Raw genomic sequence first — 18015 nt, forward strand, 5'->3', positions numbered from 1 at the left:
ATACAGGAACCCCGACATTCACTGATGCATATTCACAAGAGCCAAGACTTGGAAGCAACCCAGGTGCCCATCAAGGGACAAATGGATAAAGATGTGGTATATACACACAATGGAATACCAGTCAGTCATAAAAAATGATGACATCTGGCCATTTGTGACAACATGGATGCACCTTGAGGATGTTATGCTAAGTGAAATAAATCAAAGGGAGAAAAGCAAATACCATAAGATCTTACTCCTAAGTAGAAAATAAAAAGAACACTCAATCACATAGAGAGAGATTGGACTGGTGGTTACCAGAGGGGAAGCGGGGAGGGAGGAGAGCAAAAGGGGTGATTAAGCACATGTGTGTGGTGATGGATTGTAATTAGTCTTTGGGTGGTGAACATGATGTAATCTACACAGAAAAGGAAATATAATGATGTACATCTGAAATTTATGGAATGTTATAAACTAATGTTATCACAATAAAAAAATACATCAATAATTTTTAAAATTTAGGATTTAAAGCAAGTTATTAAATTTTCAGAAAATTCTAGTATTTTGTTGCCTCTGTCTAGGTAGTTCAGTTTCTTTTAAATATCTAAATAGCTCTACCTTAATCTTGTTGTAACACCAAGCTCTTACTGGATAAGTCTCTCTAATAATCAGACTTTCTTAGCATTAGGCTAAACCCTCACTCTAAGAAACAGCTAGTTAAGTCAGGATATTGTGGTATTCTTAAGGCTAAAACAGATCTTCTCTTCCCTTCCAACCTCCCCTCCAACTACCATGTATAAATTGATCCCTAGGTGATGTCCTCATCTACACATTTTCAAAATTCCTTTATGTGTATTATTAGTAATAAATCTGAAATCTTTACGAAATCTTTTGTTACTAGTGCGACACACCACAAAAAATACAAATAATGGGACGTGGACTACAGAGTTTTAAAAATACAGAATAGCTTGTTCCAACCCTGGAGATTAGTATCTTTAAGAGTTCTATAGGTGATCCTGACACTTAACCCTGTTGAAAAAACTCTTGCTCTAACAGCAACTGACTCAATACTCTTTAATGAGCTACCTATAGTTATAATACAAACAAATGTCCTAATTCTTTTTTGAGAGATGAAAACGTTGGTTTCTTTATCTACCTAAGGCATTTCTAAATCCACCTTCCAAAGTTCTCCTAACACAGTGTTTTCTCCAGGACACTGAGGTTATTCTTGCAGAAGCTAGCATCAACAACTTCTGAAATATTAATTTTATAAATGAAATTTGTAAAGAAATTTATGGTTTTTTTTCCCCTAAAAGTTAAGGGCTAAAAAATGGAGTCTTTTTTTAGACATTACTTAGATTTGTTTCATTTCTTTATGGTTAGATGTCCATTGGGTATAAGGCTGGGAAAACTTCAAACTACCCAAACATACGACACATGACAAATTATAGAAATCTCTACATTACACAGGTCTCATTTCTCACATACAAGATTTCTGAGAAATCTGCTGGTTTTTTCCCTCCCACAAATGTGTCCTCCATAGTATCAGATCAAGGAGGTTATTGCTTATATAAAGAAATACCTTGTAAAATGAACAATATTCACTGTAAGTTTGTATAAAAGGCAAGAACATCTCTGAATCATCAACCTCTAAAAATAATTTAAGAGTCTGAAACTAAGCCTAAATGTAAACCTGTCCAGGCTCTCTTATTTCTATTACGCCTAAAACACTACTATAATTATACTGGAGGTGGGAAAGAAAATACTAAACGTTTTGTTCCTTTTCCTATACCTACCACCATTACTTGCAAAGAAGGTATTTCTAAATAACAAATATTTCCATGAGTCCTCCCCACTGCTGTATTCATGGATGAGACCAATACGTATCACCTTTGTTTAAAAATGAAACAAAGCCATTTATCTTGTGACTTGTTGCCCAAAACATGACACATAAGATCATTCTTCACAACACTGTTTTTGTAGTTATCTGCATACATCTGAGAGACTGCTTCTACCACATTTTTGTTATCTGTAATCACTCTGTTTAGCCTTTCTTTGACAGAAGAATCCGTTTATCAGCTATAATTTCATTAACTCCTAACAGGTGACGTGCCGACTCTTAATGATCCAAAGTAACTAGTTAATTTTGTTTTCAGAATAATATGCAAAAGGGAAGGAGAAAAACAGCACATCATCAGCATTTTTCACCCTTCAGACACCCTCAGGAGTGTAAAGAAATTCCCCATCTTCCCACACTGTAGACAGACTCTGAAAAAGAACAAACACACAGCATTGTTTTAGTAATATAACTGGGAAAAAAACACAGTTCATTTGAGATACCGGCCTAAGTAACTTAAAGACCAGTGACTTTGGTTTCAGTTAATTAATTAAAAATTTTTTTTTTAAATTAGTCGTATACATGGAGCACCACAAATTAAACACTAAAGGTATTTTTTAAAATAAGTTGGTTATCCAAGCTAATGAACATCCCGTCTCCACAGTATTTTACGTACACTGTAGGTTTAGCCAAGAACCCGTGTTACTTCGGAACCGATCGTCAGCCATCAACAGGCCTATAATCAACAACATCCCCTTTCAACATCTCCCTGCTTTCTCCGGGACGTCGTTTCACAGCGGGCGCGTTACTGCTTTAGGCTCTCCTTGTCTTCTTAACTGTGGGGCCAACGCACAGTCCCTTTCCAGCTTGGCTACCTTGCAACATTGATTTCTTTGGACCCTTTCGCAAACCATTCCTGTATGAAAAACCAATGAGGGTCCGAAACCTTGGGGAGTGGTAAGGAAGGTTAAAAATAAATGACAAGAGGATAAAAATAAATTGGGGAGGAACAGCCCAACTCCGTGGGTGGAAGCTTCTCCGACCAAAGGTGAGAGGGTCGCCGCCCCGGGTCCCTGCACCCAACCGCCCCAACTGTCCTGCTAGAAGGTCTAAATGACACTCTGCGCCCAGAAGTAAAGTGACGCCTTCAACACCTCAGTTAGAAAATGGAGCAAGAGGCGTAGGCGGCCTATACAACTCCTGCAAGACCGTGAGGCCGAGGCCTCTTGATGCCGCCTCCAGCCGGACCCGCCCTACCTCTGTCCCCCCATGCCGCCTCCACCCCCGCAGTTCCCAGGTCGGGGCCCCAGCTCTCCGACCGGCCTGTCCTTCACCTCACCGTCCCCACCGCACCGCCAGTTGGCTTCAGGGCTCCCTAAAAACCTTAGCCTGGCTCCACGGAATCGTCCCAGCATTCCTAACATGGCGGCCGAGTCTCCTTAGCTCCCTTCACCAGCTCCGGGCGCGTCTGACCTTGGCGCATTTTGGGCATTGTAGTTCCGGCGTTAGCCTCGTCCTCCTGCCAGGCCCTAAGAAGACTACAATTCCCAGAATGCAGCGCTCCTGAGCATGGCTATTGGGGCCTTTTGGACAGAGAGATGATGTCATTGCAAAAACCTCACTGCATTCATTGTGCTACGGTCTATCCACCCCCCTGCTGCTGCTGGGCTTGCGATTGCCGCTCGCTCCAGCTGAGCTAAGACTAGCAGCAGCACCAGGGCAGGGACTGACTCCAGCCCTTGGACTTAGGACAACGCAACAGCTTCTCTTGCGTGCGTGACTCATTCGCACATCATTTCTGTTTATGTCTGGGGTGGGGAGAAAAATCCCAAACCAGGTGAGTTGAAGTGATTTATTCAAATGGTTCTACCAAGTTATTCCTCCCGCTTAGTTCTCAAGGCTTTCTTTTGGGAAGATGGGGGCGGGAGGATTGGGAGGTGCTCGTAAGAGCTGCTAAGCGAAAAGCTCCGTGCAATTTGGGTCACTGCAAAGAACAACTCCAGCAACCTTCCCCCGCCAGAGGACCAATGCTTGCCAATTCCCTAGTCGCAACTCTCCTCAACCTTTTTGAGGCTTGGAGAGGGGAATGGGCTGGGGAGGATGTTGGGAAGTGCTCTTGGAAGATCAGAAGGCGGCAGAGGTGGGGGACTGCAGTCCTGTCACATACAGCCCTAGGGCTGAGGTTTGAGTGGGAAGGGGTGATGCGTGGGGAGAAATGGAGACACTGATTTAATGTGGTCGCACTACTTCAGCACATTTCTGTGTCGCTTGAGCTAGCACACACTGTTTTTTTAGATGAGCGTGCTTCTGAGTAGGTTAAGTTTTGTGGGGCTCTATTTTATGTGTGTCTATGATCGTTTGTCTTGCCTTTTCTGCTGATTTGAGGTGACAGTGTCCTTTATTGGTGCACTCCGTGCCAGTCAGAAACATTTCACGTGTCTGGGGATGGTTCTCTTAGGCTACTGGAAGCAGCATTTTTGTTAAGTGTTTTTCCTCTCCTGACTGCAGGATTTCAGGATTGTTTGGAAGTGGAGCCGACAGATTTGTGCTTGTGTGTTTTAAATTACATTGCGATAGGCTCCTTGCCACTGACAATGGTACCATAATGAGCTGCTGTTTCCTGAGGCAAGTCACCAGTCACAAATAGCTTGGGAAAGCGATCATTAGGGAAACCTGGGTTCATTTTAACATGTTAGGGAAAGGGAAAGTTAGAAGCGCTGTTAACCTTCATTTGCCATTACTGAAAAGTAGAGTGATCCTGACCAGGGAAACCGAGGAGCATAGCATGGTTTTTTTGCTTTTTGTTTTTAAACGAACTGACACATTAAACAGGACGGAAAGCATTCTGACTTGTGTGATATTGGCTCTGTTCTTGTAAGAATTATTAGGATGATTAGTGCAATAAATATGTTACTTTCAGATAAACAGCTGGCTGACTCCAGAACAGATGGGGCCAGTCTTTGCTGAGAGATCTACAACCTTGGAAATGAATGGACCTGGGGTCAACCACACCCCCTCTTGGAATGTCAAAAGAAGGAGAAATGCCAGAGTGTTTTATGCTTAACTCTAAAATACCAAACCTTTTCGTAGCCCAGTCAGGCATAGGGGGAAAGTCATTACTGGTTGTCTTCTGATGCTGAACCAATTTTGTTCATTTTAAATTCAGACACTTAGGTCTTCAAAGTTGCAGCTGGGCGATGCTTCGTTAAATGCTGCTTGTTACTGAATGCAAAGGACAGTCCATTGTATGGGCTTTGTAGGAGAGTGATTTATTGGGATACAATGAGCAGCTTTGGGATTTGGGAAAAGATGGGCTGCCTGGCTTTGCCTCTCTCTTCGTCTCTCTGTTGCTTACTGTCTGCTTTTCTGGGCACCCTACCCTTTTCCCTTGTACCTTTCTTTCCCTACCCCTCTACATCTCTTGAAGTTCTTTCAGTTTCTTCCCCTAGTGTTTCCATTTGTAATTATCGTTTTCCTCTCTGTTTCAAAATCTCCCTGTTTCAACCAGTGTATCACGTCTCTTTCTCTAAGTCTCTTTCCAGTCTCTGAATAACCTCTTCACCCAGAAAGTCCAGGGTAGCTATAGACTGTGTGAATGTTTATTCTACAGAGTCCTCTTTGAAGTGGCTTTGCCTTTTCTTTTTCTTGCAATTGGTGCTAGTCAGGATGAGCAACAACGAGCCTGACCCCTTGGCCTGGTTTGTGGCTTCTGTGACAGACATCATTTGGCCCCAGCAGCATGTGGACAGTGAAATGTTGGAGTGGAGCTTATGCTACTTTCCCTTTCATTGGTACCTGTAGTAAGAACTGCCAGTGGGTTAGCAAGGTTTTTAAATGCTTTACATGAATTGTTCTCATAATTCCCAAAGGATAAGTAGACTTCAAAAGACTTCTGCCTCATTTAATGCATTTTTTTTTCTTATCCCTCCTCCAGAAAGTGGTGGAAAGACTGTCTTTTCCCCTCCCTTCCCTGTTGATTGTTGAGGAGCAGTCCAGGTGGCCAGCCTGCCTGTTTGTTTTTTTGAAGACACTTGGCATGGCAACAGCTTTCCCTCCTGTGGTTTCTTCTCCTTTGTGGATGAAGGAAGTTTGTTATTTTATGCCCCCCTCTTAAGGAGAAGGGTGTGGTGGCAATGTTTGTTTGTTTAATGTTTGTGCTTCTCTGGGCATGGAAAGTCTTAACTGCTGTCCATCTGGAGGCAATGAGTGTGACACGCAGATTCAGAAGCTGTCATCTTGAACCTCTCTCTCACCATTTTCTCATTCCTAGTTTTCTTCTTCTAAGATGCTCCCTCTCCTACCCACGCTTTTTAGTGTTTTAAGGAGGAGAAATGAGCTGAATGATGGGTTAGCTTTGGCTCCATCACTGCTATCTCTGTGACCTTGAATGACTGCATTTCTTTCTGCCTCAGTTTACATATTTGCAAAGGGATAATGGTCCTTGCACCTTGGTTTACTTGGCCTCGTGTAGTAGCCCATTACAATCTGGCCCCAGCCTGTCATTCTGACAACAGGTATTAATTGAGCAGCTATTGTGTTTTGAGGGCTGTGGCTACATCAGTGAAAAGAGAAGCTTCCCCTGCCCTCATGGAGTTTATATTCTAGTAGAAGAGACAATCATTGGACAAGTAATTGCATTGCAATGGGAATGTTATTGCCAAAGGGGGATGTACTACAGGGTGGAATAGGAATGCCTACCTAGTGCTCTCCTCTGGTCTGGGGGAATCAGGGGAGGTTTCCTGCCAGAAGTGACATTTCAAGAGACTTGAAGAGTGAGTGGAAGTAATTTAGGATGGCAATGGAAGGTGCTTTGAGGGGGAAAAAGGGTTTCTGACAGAGGGAACTGCATTTTCAAAGTGTAAAGGAAAGAGTGGTATGAGAATTTGAAAGGAGCTCGGTCAGTATATGGGGGCAAAGTGAGGGGAGAGAGACCAGAACGAAGAAGAATGAGGCTGGAGAGGTGGGCAGAGGCTAGAGAGGGGGCAGTTTTCTGAGCTACAGGGGAATTTGGTCTTTATCCTAAGAGTATTAGGACCTAGTGAAGGGCTTTTAATTAGCTGGATGAATTACAAGTCTAGAATGATATTAAAGACATCACCGTGGCTAAGTGGAGAAGAAATTAGAGAGAATTGGCCAAAGTGAATATGTGAAGACCAAATAGGAAGTCATTTTTGTAGCCTATGTGAGGGATTATGATGGCCTGGATCTAGGGTGGTGGCAGAGGGCTTGGAGAGAAGGCAAGAGATCGGAGAGACACTAAGTTTGAAGATTATAATTGATAAGATTGTTGACTAATTAGATGTGGGGATAGGGAGAAGAGGGAGTCAAAATGACTCTAGTTTTTCCTTGAGCCACTGGGTTTGCCATTTACAGGAAGGAGATGGGGACCAGTATTTCTTTGCAAGATTGTTGTGGTGTTTAAATGAGATAATGTATTTTAAATGTCTGGTTTTTGTTTGTTCTTTTTTTGAGAAGGAGGGACTTCTGGACATGTTGAGTTTGAGGTTCCAGGAAGACATCTAAGATCTTTCTCTCACTCATCCTGTCCGTGTGTGATGCGGCATGATGGAATAGAAGAAAGCTCTGGTGAGGCTTTCTAAGACCGAGTACTACTTAATCATTAGCTGTGTCATGTTGGACATATCATGTTCTTTTTCTGAGCTTTAGTTTCCTCATCTGTAAAGTATATTTATTCCATTAATTTGTACTGATCCTCAGCTATATGTGTACTGTGCTGGAATACAGCATTGACTCAGATAGCATTTGCATTGGAAGAATTTGTTTGGGTGAGGGAGACACACATAAACAAATAATCACATACGCAGAGGTATGTAGGCCGCTAGGAGAGCACAGCCCTGTGGGAGGTGTTCATTCTTCCTTACTGGGCGGAGGGGCAGTGTCCACAAGATGGCAGGTGACCTTTGACCTGAGACATGAAGGCAAGAAAGAACTCTGCAGGCTGTGTTCCCAGGCACCTAATAGAATGCCTTGCAAAATTAGGGACTCTGTGAATGTTTGTTGATTGAATGAACTAACCTAAGTCACCAAGGGCCCATTCAAAAGCAGGAAATATCAACACACTGGAAGAGAGCAATTAGTAATGCAAATATCAAAAGTAAAATGCTTTTAACAAATGCATTGAAGTGTCTTCCTGAGCCCGGCAGCCTTTGAGATGTTTTGTGGATGACTTTTAGGGAAATTCAGAAATATTTCATATCTGGTTTCTTTTTGGGCTGAACTTCCTTTACTCAAATTAGTTTCTCAAAAATTACTTTATTTGTATAGAGTTCCCTAAATCAGTGGGTTGCAGACTTTTTAGTTTTATAGATAAGTAAAATTACAAAAAATAAGATAAAATTGGATGAACTGTTGAAAATGGTTATTTTCCTATAGTAAAGATATATTTTTTAAATATCCTCCTTCACTTTTATCTCATAAAATAAAGCACATTTAGTATCAAAGGTTTTAGGAAGAGTATAATTTTTAAATTAGAAAACATTTAGCTTTATAAAAAATTCTCTACATTGTCTTTATTTTTCTCATTTTGTTGCAGAATAGTAAAAATCAAGCCAAACAAACAAACACCAGAATGTTATAATAGTTTATGGAACCATTACCCTATTTTCTCAATTATGGTGGAAATGTGGCCCCTCTCCAAGTAAGAACATTTCCAAGTATGGGAGAATTTTCTATGGACCTCAGATGATTTATTTTCAGTTTCTTTGCTGTAGGAATCCAACTCTAAAACTAGGTAGGCCTCCTGTAGATTGGTCTAAAGTAGGGGTTCTTAACTTGTCCCCGAAGGATCCCCAAGGAGACCATGAACCCCTGAGATCATATGTTAAAATGTGTATGTCTGCACGTGTGTGAGTTCACATGTGCATGCTTGCATTTTTCTGTCACCACATGTATGTTCTTGGGCAAGTTACTTAACCTCTTTGAATCTCTGTTTCTTTGCAAGAGTGTTGTGATGTTTAAATGAGGTAATATATTTTAAATGTCTGGCACTATACATTCTATAACTGGTGCTCATGGTAGCTGTTTTTAACATTCTACTCATTTATTGTTTTTAATATTTTATTTATTGGCTGATGCTTGCTTAGTACCCACAATGACAAAATGAAGAACCAGAAAACTTAGTGTGATTAGACAACCTGATGCAATGGGAAGTAAACAACATCACCAATGCAGAATTCTTGCCAGGAGTGTTTAACCTAAATGTAATCATGAGGAACTAATCAGGCAAATCCAGATTGTGGGACATATTGCAAAACAGCTGGCCTGTGATCTTCAGAAATGTCAATGTCATGAAAGACAAACAAAATAAAATAAAACAAAATGTATGGGGGACTGATCTAGATTAAAGGAGTCTAAAGAGCTGTGACAACCAAATGCAACATGTAGCCCTTGGTTGGATCCTGCACTTAAATAAAAGCTATTAAAGACGTTTTTGGGACAATTGGAGAAATTTGAATGGGAGCTGCATATTAGATAATCAGTAACAATGTTAGTTTTCTTGGATGTGGTAATGATTCCGTTTCCTTAGCCTAACATATTGTAGCTGTTGGTGTCTAGAAGCGTTGCCATTCCTGAATGTCGTCTTTAAGAATGTCACGGCAAAGCTAGAAGACATCAAGGGCTGCTTCAGAAGGCAGTGATTTTCTTGGTCACTGCAAGTATTTGATCAACTTATGGGCTGGAATACCACTTGTCGGGGATATTGTGAGTAATGTTTTATGTCCTTTCTGAAACATGATCCTGTCATTGTACAAGAATGCAAACTTCTGCAGCTGGCGCTGATCTGTGATATGACTAGAGGTGGTGATGCAGGTGGAGCACTAGCTGTTTCCAAAGTGAAGAGGAAAGGATGGGAACTGGTATTTAAATACAAAATAAATTTAAGATAAATATGTATCTTAAATTTGGTTTTTGATTCTAGACATAACATTAGACTAATCAAAATTCATTACATAAATACACAATGAAATACATAGGGAGAGTTGCCCTTAATTCCACCTCATAACCAACTGTTGAGATTTTGAGATGTATTCCTCTGTCATTTTTTTCCCACACATATACTAATGATATTATTACAATACGTATTATTCTGCTTGCTCTCTTAATGTATTTTGGGCATTTGTCCCATGTATTTGCATATTGCTCTAACTTACTCATTTTAATCGTTCTTGGACACTGCTGTGGCGAGCATTGGAGTACGCATCCTGCGGTGGTGAACTCCTGGGAATATTTCTGAAGGATAGATTTCTAGGGGTAGAAATGCTGGGTCAGAGGACATGAACAGTTTCTCTTTAATTGCCCCTGATTTAAGTTCTTATCAGCAGTCTTTGTTCCATTTCTACATCCCTTTGCCAAGTCCATTAGGCATGTGGGCTACGCTCTCTTACTAAGGAAGGAAGTTGTGGTGCGTGTACAGAAAGTGGGCAAAAATGGAATCACAGAGTTCCTGCTGGTTTTTCTGATGGCTGTGATAAAGGTTGATATGTAAATAATGTGGAAACCTCTGGAAGAGAGAAATAAAATACAATTATCTCTGCCTGCAACACAGCATGATGTTTGAAAAGTGAAGTGAAACAATAAAGCAACCAAGAGCTTTCCCCAGAAAAATCTGCAGAACAATTTTAGTTTTGAGTTATGTTTAACTTCACTAAAATGTGGACGCCATCAACCTTGAGATGAAAATAACCTCTTCTGCTCACTTCCTCTCCGTCTCAGTCTCACAACCACACTAGAAAGGGGAATTTAAGCTCCACTTTTTAAATATCTGAAGCAAGTGGTTAAAGGCCTGATTGTTCATCTTTCTCCTTATCAATATAAGCAATCCCAGGGCAGATTTTTGGCATTTTTCTGTAGAAAAGGTATGAGTTTTAGCAGTGGCCAGCAGTGACTCACTGTTGGGCAGAGACCCTGGGGAAGAGATTATAAGGATCCTGAACTGTGAATTATTTCCATTCCATTACAATGCCAATCGTTTCCATTCTTTTGTGTCTGGGTGGAGCAAACACAAATTTGATCTGTGTGCTATGTGAGTAATTTATCTTTTCAAGCCTCAGTTTCTTCATCTATAAAATGGGTATTATTGTGAGGCTTAAATGAGATAATGTGTGTAAAAGGGCTTTATCAAATTTATGCGCACATAAATATGTGCTGTTGTTAAGGTGCTGCCATCTTTGGGCCAGCTCATATCAATTTTTCCTTTAATTCCAATGACATTTGTAGCCTGAAAGACTTTTTCTAGGCATTCTGTCTCATAATGTGCTATAGTTACTTTCTTTAACCAATGTTTGTGAGCATAAGCTAAATGCAAGACCCTGTGCTGGGTGTTCTGATGGGGAAACAAAGGTGGAACCACCCAGGAGCTTTTCTTCTTCCTCACTTTTATTCTAGGAGACTAATGTCTTTTAACGAGAGTTTTCAATAAAGAGTGCTTTACAAATGTGTATTATGTATGCTCTCTTATTCTGTCAATCCTAGGTGATAGATTTTAGTTCCATTTTTCCATATAAATGAGGAAACAGTTCTTGGTGAGGTTAAGTAACTTGTTTTGTTTTTTAAAGTTACCTAGCTTAAGAAAATTTGCAGATGTAGGCCCTAGGTAGATTTTCAGGAACCAAAACCATACTGCTTCTCCATCGGCCTCCTGTTTTTGCTTTACCTTCTGATCAAAAGTATAAGCTTCAAAAAGGCAGGACTGGCTGGTGGCATTTACTTTGATGCCACTCATTTTACCTATAGGCACAGGAGGAGGAGCTTTCTGTGGATCTATTGAGTTAGCCGAAGCCGTGGTGTGAGCTAATGGGTGCCAGGTGGTTTACATGTTTTATTTGATTTTTTTCCCCAATTTATTTTGAAAAATTTCAAACATATAGAAAAATTGCAAAAATATGACAGTGAATGCTCCATACGCCCTTCATCTAGATTCATTTGCTTTTTCTGTGTACACAGGCACACATTTTTTTCTAAACCACTTGAAAGTGAGTTGCAGACATCACAGCACCTTATCTCTAAGCGCTGGAGCATGTATCCCTTAAGAACAAGGACATTCTCCATGTAACCACAATACCATTACATTGAAACAATAATATTTTTTGAATTTCCCTGATTGTTTCAAGGTTGTTTATAACCGTATTTTTTTTTCTTTTGGACCCAGGATCTAATCAAGGATTACTTATACAAAGTTGTTGTGTCTCTTCAGTTTCCTTTAATGTAGCACACAGTACCTCTGCCTTTTTTGTTTTTTATTACATTGAAATTTTGAAGATTCCAAGTCTGTTGCCTTGTAGACCGTAAATTGGTTTCGTCTGATTGTTTTCTCATTGTTAGACTGAGGTGAAACATTTGTGGTAAGAGTTGCCCTTGCATCACATTAGGTGACACATAACGTCAGTTTGTGACCTCACCGGTGCTGTGAGGTTTGATCGTTTGGATGAGGTGTATTGCCAGATCTCTGCATTGTAAGGGTACCCTTTTCTCTTTGTAATTAGTAAAATTATCTGTGGGGTGACACTTTGAGATTGTTTGGATATCCTGTTGCTCAACAACTTTTATCCAGTGTTTTTAACATCTATCTATAATCCTGGCCTAGGTCAACTGGTATCTATAAAAGGATGATTTTCTTTTTCTTTTTTCTTTTAAACTTTAAAGCGCTTTTAAAAAAATACTTCTTTATTTGTTATTATTTTCTTCTTCTTCTCCCCAAAGCCCCCCAGTACATAGTTGTATATTCTAGTTGTAGGTCCTTCTGGCTCTGCTACGTGGGACATGTCTCAGCATGGCTTGATGAGTGGTGTCGTGTCTGCGCCCAGGATCTGAACCCGTGAAACCCTGGGCTGCCGAAATGGAGCTCGTGAACTTAACCACTCAGCCACGCGGCCTGCCCTTGAAAGGATGACTTTCTAATAGTCTCTTTCCTTCTATGTTTATTACCTGGCATTTTTCTTATAGATTTTGGTTTCAGCTCTCCTCCTCTTTTCCTTTTTTTTTAGTATCACTTGGACTCCTAGATTCTTTTTTCCCTAATGTGTTATAATTCATTACCAACCTTCTGCCTTTTTTTCAAACTTAACACTTTTTGGTACACAGATTGTCCCAAATTTGGCCCGTGGGAGCCTGTTTGATCTTATTTGACCCTAAAAGCAACCTGATACAGTAGGTGGGATTTTGCCCATTTTACAAGTGAGGAAATCGAGGCTCAGAAAATGCAAGTCACTTGTCCAGAGTCACATAGCTAGTTAGCAAAGGAGGCCAGATGCAGACCCAGTTCTGCTCATTCTAAAGTGGTTCCTGCTACTTGTGCTGCTTCCTGGTAGTCTCAGAGCAGAATGTGACCTGATAAAACCAAGTTAAAAAGAAAGCACAAACATCCCATCATTGTTGCCAACAGCAAATGACTGGAAACAGCCCTAAGTGTTCATCAGTGGGTAACTGGTTAAATAAATCAGTATGTTTACACAAGAGAAAATCGGTGTGTGTAAACAAGAGTTTCTTGTTTACAAACAAGAATTGGGATGTTCACCAAGTACTGATATGGAAAGACCTCCGAGGATATATTAAGTGAAAGGAGGAAGGTAGAGAAGAGTGTATATTTTGTGAAAGAGTAAGAAAATATATTTGAATTTGCACAAAGAAACCCTGGAAGGATATAAAATAACAAAGTGGTTACTGGTACAGGGCATAGGAATGAGTGGGAGGTATATGTGTGTAGTGAGATTTCTTTTTCTCTTTCTTTTTTTTTTTGAGGAAAGTTAGCCCTGAGCTAACATCTGCCGCCCATCCTCCTCTTTTTGCTGAGGAAGATTGGCCCTGAGCTAACATTCATGCCCATCTTCCTCTATTTTATATGTGTGACGCTGCCACAGCATGGCTTGATAAGCGGTGCTTAGGTCCACACCCGGGATCTGAACTGGTGAACCCTGGGCTGCTGAAGTGGAAGATGCGAACTTAACCACTGCACCACTGGGCTGGTTCCTGTAGTGAGATTTCTTAAGATTTACTATTTTATGTAACACTGACTTTTTTTCTTTTTTCATTTTTTTTTTTTGCTGAGGAAGATTTGCCTCGAGTTAACATCTGTTGCCAGTCTTCCTCTTTTTGTATGTGAGCTGCCACTGACAGACAAGTGGTGTAGGTCTGTGCCCAGGAACCAAACCTGGGCTGCTGAAGTGGGACATGCTGAATTTAACCACTAGGCCACTGGGGCTGGCCCCAACACTGACTTTTTAAATAGCCTTATTGAGATATAATTCACACATCACACAATTCATCTAGTTAAACTATATAATTCAGTGGTTTTTAGTATGTTCACAGAGTTGTGCAACCGTCACCAAAATCAATTTAGAACATTTTCATCATCCCGAAAAAAAACCTTGTACTCATTAGCAGTCATTTGCCATCTCCCTCACTCTGGCCCTCCAGCCCAAGCAACCATTAATCTACTTTCTGTCTTTGTAGACTTGCCTGTTCTGGACATTTCATATAAATGACACCAGGCAACATGTGGTCTTTTGTGACTGGTTTCTTTCATTAGCATAATCTTTTCAAGGTTTGTCCGTGTTGTAGCATACATCAGTACTCCATTTCATTTTTTTTTTTTCCTGCTTTTTCTCTCCAGATCCCCCCAGTACATAGTTGTACATTTTTTAGTTGTGGGTCCCTCTAGTTGTGGCACGTGGGACGCTGCCTCAACATGGCCTGATGAGCGGTGCCATGTCTGCGCCTAGGATCCGAACCAGCAAAACCCTGGGCCACTGAAGCAGAGCGTGCAAAATTAACCACTCAGCCATGGGGCTGGCTTCCTAGTACTCCATTTCATTTTATTACCAAATAATATTCCATTGTATGGATACACCACATTTTATTTAACCATTCATCAGTTGATGGACATTTGGGTTGTTTCCACTTTTTGGCCATTATGAATAATGCTGCCATAAACATTTGCATACAAGTTTTCAAGTGGATTTTTAATAAAATTTAATTTGTGTCTGTACCTAGGAGTACAATTGCTGGGTCAACTGGTAATAACTCTTATGTTTGAACTTTTGAGGAACTGCCAAATTCTTTTCCACAGCAGCTGCACCATTTTACAATCTCTCCAGCAATGTATAAGGGTTCCAATTTCTCCACATCATTGCCAACACTTGTTATTACGTGTCTTTTTTTTTTTTTTTTGAGGAAGATTGGCCCTAAGCTAACATCTGCCTCTTTTTGCTGAGGAATACTGGCCCTGAGCTAACATCCGTGCCCATCTTCCTCTACTTTATACGTGGGACGCCTACCAGAGCATAGCTTGCCAAGTGGTGCCATGTCCGCATGCAGGATCTGAACCGGCAAACCCCAGGCTGCCAAAGCAGAACATGCGAACTTAACTGCTGTGCCACCGGGCCGACCCACGTGTCTTTTTTATTATAACCACTCTAGTGGGTATATCACGTTGAGTTTTAAACCACATCAATGTATTAGCAATGTAATATCTATTCCAAAAATAAAATTTTTAAAGATTTAGAAAGAAATGGCAACTCAAAAAGAAAAGTTTCAGATGGCCAGTGGAAGGGTCAGAGTGTGGTGAGATGGTCCTAGGGTAGGTATGACTTCAGGTTGTCCTTGTTCAGCCTGGTGTCCTGATGCATATATGTTTCCATTTTCTGCTTTTTAGTACCAGCTGACTTTTCCTCCTTCAGTGCTCTCCCAGGTTCATTGCCCAGAGAGTGGGAGGCTTGGGTATAAAGTGCTTGCCTAAGGATTTCTTGTACTTAGAAGCAGCTGTAGATCAAAGTTGCTAGGACCATATTAGTTCTTAAGACTAGAGGAAGTACCAGGATTCTGTGAGCATGATGTCTTCACATTAGTTTCCCCAATGAGCATGGTGAGGGCATTGGACAAGGCTGCTTTAGCCACTGGTGACTGATTTAGGAGGCAGTGGGATGCTTTAGAAGAATCCCAAGTATGGGACCCTACAAACTAGAGCTTGAATTTGTGTTCTGGCCTGTTTAAACTGTGTGATCTTGGGTAAGCGACAACTTCTCTGAACCTCAGATTCCTCATCTATAATAGAGGAGCTTCATCTAAAGTATCTTCTCACAAGATACTTATTAATTACAAAGGAGGAAAGAGTAACTTTGTGGTGGATAAACATGGCAGAACTACTTTTACTAAATGATCAGAGTTAATACCAGTGATGAGACAAATCAACATCTGAGAAGGACATCACTTTTGTGGCATTCCTGTCAAAAATGCATAACCTGAATGTAGTCATGAAGAAATATCGGATAAACCCAAATTGAGAAACATTCTACAAAATAAGCAGACTATATTTTTCCAAAGTGTCAAGGTCCTGAAAGACAAAGACTGAGGAATAGTTCTAGATTAAAGGAGACTAAAGAAGCCTAGGAAGTAAATGCAGCACATGATTCTGGATTGGATCTTAGACCAGAGAAAATCTTTTTCTTTTGCCAAAAAGGATATTACTTGGTCAATTGATAAAATTTGAATACGGGTTGAGATTAGATTATGATATAGTATCAATATTAATTTTCTGATTTTGATAATCAGACTGTGAAAATATAAGAGAATATCCTTATTCTTAAGGAAATACTAAGTATTCAGTGGTAAAGTACATAGAGAATAATAAAGCAAATGTGGTAAAACATTACCATCTGAGTAATTTGGGTGAAGGATATATATGAATTCTTAGTAACTTTCTTTTTTAGTAAGTTAGAAATTAATTCAAAATAAAGAGATAAAAAAGGAGGGAGTGGAAATGCCAATACTTAGAGTGTAGGATGGTTGTGAGGATTAAACAGGGCCCTGTACGTCAGGTCTCAGCATGGTGCCCATCACCTGGTGGGCCTTGAAGTACGTGTGAGCATCCTGGATAGGCAGGGCAGCTGGTAGCTCTTAGCCATTATTTGGGAGCCAAATTAACATTGACACGTGGCATATGGTGACAGTATTGTTCTGAATCCAAAATTGGGATTCATGGTCTGACAAAGAATTTTCTCTCTTATTTATGAATTCCTTTAATTGCAAAGTCTTCCCCCCCCAAAATATATATGTGTACATATATATATATATATATATATATATCAAATCACATTTAGTTATCCATTTAACAAGTCATCTCAGTATAGTGTTAAATTTATGTGAAGTCATGGTTGTCCTGGGAAAGTTAGGGACTATGGTCACTTGGGGCCGTATTTGGGCCAGTATTAGCATTTGGGCAACTTTCTCTTACCTTCTCTTTTTCTCCCTTCTCTCTCTCTACTCACACAACCAAGTTTCTCATTTTGTCTCAGAGAGCCATTTTAATTAGTCATGTCAAATGTTAATTGTTTTGGCAGACAAAAAGAAACTTGAGTAAGCTTTTCCTCCTAAGACTCAAAAACTCTACTTTCTAAGAGCTAACTTTGGAAGAAATGTCTCTGGTCTGGAAAATTCAGATAGTAACCTCAAAAGGAATTCAGTGCCCAGAGGAACTGGGAGCAGGGTGGGCAGCTCAATTTCCTTTGAGACAGATTGAAATAAATACTTCTGTCTGAAATAGTAATAAAGAGCTATTTCTTTCTTTCATTCTTTTGCTAAAAGCTTCAAAACATGAATGATTAAATTCAAAATAGATTTAGCCCAGGCACCAAAAAACCTCAAGTAGTCCTGAGTGAAAAACGTGAGATCTTGTACAGGCTGCTTTGCTGAGTGAGATGATCCTTAGTATGACATTTAAGTGTGTCCCATTGAAGTGACAAGATTTCCAACTCCTGGAGCTACAACTGTATAGTTCAAGATTCCGCATTTGGTGATACCAATCCCGATTCCTTGTTACTACTGTGGGACTGTCTTTCTGTTTTGACTATGACTTGCCGTAAATTGTTTGGTCTCAGAATTCTGCACGCATTTTGCTTTTAAAGTTATCAAGGCCAGGAAGCTAAATGGCATGTTTGTATGTGCAATCAGTAACTTTTATTATGTAACTTTATAGTACTAATACTGGCAAACATTTTTTGAGTTTATAATATGCCAAGCCTGTGATAACTTCTTTATATGTTATGTTATTTAATTGTGGTGAAAATCACATGAGGAAACTGAAGCTCTGAGAGTTTAGGTAACTTGCCTAAGATCATTTGACTAGTAAGAGGCAGATCTAGGATGCAGAGATCAAGACTGTCTTACTGCAAAGCCTGTGCTTTTTT

The 18015-nt window shown here is 40.2% G+C and overlaps 1 protein-coding gene and 1 long non-coding RNA gene across 9 annotated transcripts in view; one reads left to right on the forward strand and one right to left on the reverse strand.

Moving 5' to 3' along the window:
- Positions 1–415: 415 nt before the first annotated feature.
- On the reverse strand, positions 416–3325 carry LOC106830607 (uncharacterized). Of its 6 annotated transcripts, none has more exons than XR_011495786.1 (3): positions 3156–3317; positions 2493–2732; positions 416–2247 (listed from the first exon to the last, which is right to left on the reverse strand). It is a non-coding gene; the product is annotated as an uncharacterized lncRNA (long non-coding RNA). The 6 variants fall into 6 exon arrangements; XR_011495787.1 differs by having other exon boundaries at positions 1324–2247; positions 3200–3325; XR_006516040.2 differs by having other exon boundaries at positions 1326–2247; positions 3151–3289.
- Positions 3326–3422: 97 nt separating this feature from the next.
- RAB30 (RAB30, member RAS oncogene family) overlaps positions 3423–18015 on the forward strand; it is an 81974-nt gene continuing 67381 nt past the window's right edge. Inside the window, exons 1-2 of one of the 3 annotated variants that reach the window (XM_044751708.2) lie at positions 3467–3653; positions 7292–7402. The gene's annotated coding sequence lies outside the window, so the exon portion shown is untranslated. Of the gene's footprint in view, positions 3654–3795; positions 3957–7291; positions 7403–18015 lie in introns of those variants that run through there. The other 2 variants (XM_014840239.3, XM_070490567.1) reach the window with 2 other exon arrangements.

This window comes from Equus asinus, chromosome 20, assembly GCF_041296235.1.
Source record: "Equus asinus isolate D_3611 breed Donkey chromosome 20, EquAss-T2T_v2, whole genome shotgun sequence".
NCBI lineage: Eukaryota > Metazoa > Chordata > Mammalia > Perissodactyla > Equidae > Equus > Equus asinus.